Source organism: Nannospalax galili, unplaced genomic scaffold (assembly GCF_000622305.1).
Source record: "Nannospalax galili isolate Female #2095 unplaced genomic scaffold, S.galili_v1.0 scaffold1187, whole genome shotgun sequence".
Classification (NCBI taxonomy): domain Eukaryota; kingdom Metazoa; phylum Chordata; class Mammalia; order Rodentia; family Spalacidae; genus Nannospalax; species Nannospalax galili.
This window is the reverse complement of record NW_008356355.1, coordinates 693299-695432: the sequence shown is the minus strand read 5'-3', so window position 1 is coordinate 695432 and position 2134 is coordinate 693299.

Below are 2134 nucleotides of genomic sequence, written 5' to 3'. Positions count from 1 at the left end.
AGAGGTCATAAACATTACCATTGAAATCTACCTGATGACTTTATATCCCTACTCAGGTACTAAGGATCCAAGTCTAACTGACTGTGACTAGTAATCATCATATACATAGAGATTAAAGACACATATGCATGCATCTAAGTGTTAGTAGCATTAAAAATGTAGGAAACAGCATATTTTAAAATGAAATTGAAATCTTATTTAAAGGGCAAAAACTCATTCAATTTTATCTCTTACAGGGTTTATACTGAGTTCAATATTGTGTAACTTTGTTAATTCAACTGTGAACCTAAAAATTTACAGCCACTTTTGAAAGAGATGTATCCTTATTCTGGAAATTGTTGCTGAATATTTTAAAGCTGTAATGAAATGTTTCCTCTACTTATGTGGTTATTAAATAAAAATGAATGATTAAATAAATAAAAAATAAAAGAAATAAAAAGAAGGCCCAAAAATGACTTGGCCCATATGCTGACATTCACTATGGTCCAGCCTCCCCAGTCATGCACTATCACCTTTTAACACTCATCATTCTTGAGACTGTGGATCAAAAGGTACTGATATAAGAGAAGCAACAACAGAGGCTGGAGTGATGGCTTAGAGGTTAAGAGCACTGACTGCTCTTGCAGAGGACCTGGGTTTGATTCCCAGCACCCACATGTTGGCTACAAGCCATCCTTGATTCCAGTTTCAGGGGAATCTGACGCCCTCTTCTTACCTCTGTGGCACTGCACAACACGGGTGCACTCACATACATGCAGGCAATACACTCATACACATAAAATAAAAGTTATATATATAATAAGCAACAACAGAAAACTCATTCTTGAGGTCAGAATAGCCCCAGTGACATAGTTTTCTGTCTGCTCCTACTGCTGGCATCTCTTTCTGAGTAGAATTGATCACTCATTTCCACAACAGAGCTGAAGAGGTTGAGCAATGTTTGTGGTCTGCCCATGAAGGTAAAAACTTAGTGAATCTGTATGTTTGTTAACTGTTCCACCCTTTTGTTCACAGCCAGGAGTCCCTACAGATTTGCAGCAGGCAAGGGAGAGCAGATACTTGAACAGCGTTGTCTTTTAGCTACTTGAGTTTTATGATCTTTACAGGAAGGCAGTATGTTTTCCATCTCCAGAAACTGATTATTTTTTCACTTTATAATGGATTTTCTTCTATTATTCTTTTTTAAAAAAATTTGACTAATAACTTTGCTACATCTAATAATAATTCCATGATTTGCATTAATTAATTCCTCTTTTCAATCTTTTTTTTTAAATGAGGGGAACTTAAGGATAGAGGAAAGTAACCACAAGAGCTCACACTTTGTCAAACACAAAGTCTGAGCAACACCATTCCCAAACTCTATGTCACATACAATATTTTTAGTTAAATGTCATGTCATAAACTCTACCTACTGCTTAGTAGCACAAGAAGGTAACTGCAGAGCTTAATCACAGCAGGACCGTGGAAGTCCACTTCTCCAATAGTGCTGTCCGGGACTCTAATTACCATCAGCTCAAAGTTTTCACGTCAGCCTCAGATGATCACATCTAAACTCTATTATCCATATCTACAAATTTTCCTAATGCTTCCATTATAAATCCTTTTCCTCTGATATTTGCTTGATGAATACTCAAGAAGAAATTAATGAATTTATTAAAATGTAACCATGTATTGTTTTACTCTAGGTTTGGACCAGGCTTTATTTCACTGTTGGATAGCAAAAGGACAATGCTCCGATGTCCTGGTTGGTTCAGTGAGATTACAAGTACGATTTGATTATAGTGTCTCCTCCCTTCCCGTTATGTTTGGCCTGGCTCAGGAAATTAATCCTGAACTGAAGGACTATGATTTATGTGCCCCAGCTAGTGAGTTTGGGACATGCATACTCCTTACACGTCTCCTTACTTTCTCTTAGCTTGCTCACACTTGTAAATTTTGAATGCCATGACCTAACTATTCTTACAACTTTTTCATGGTCTACAACTATGTCTGATAATATTTCTATTCAACTAGTCCAATACCACATTTATTTTGAATTTCCAAATCAAGACCGTGTCTTTTTAAAATTTTTTTTTTAAATTTATTGTTTTTATTTTATATGTATGCATGTATTGCCTGCATGTAGGTAAGTATA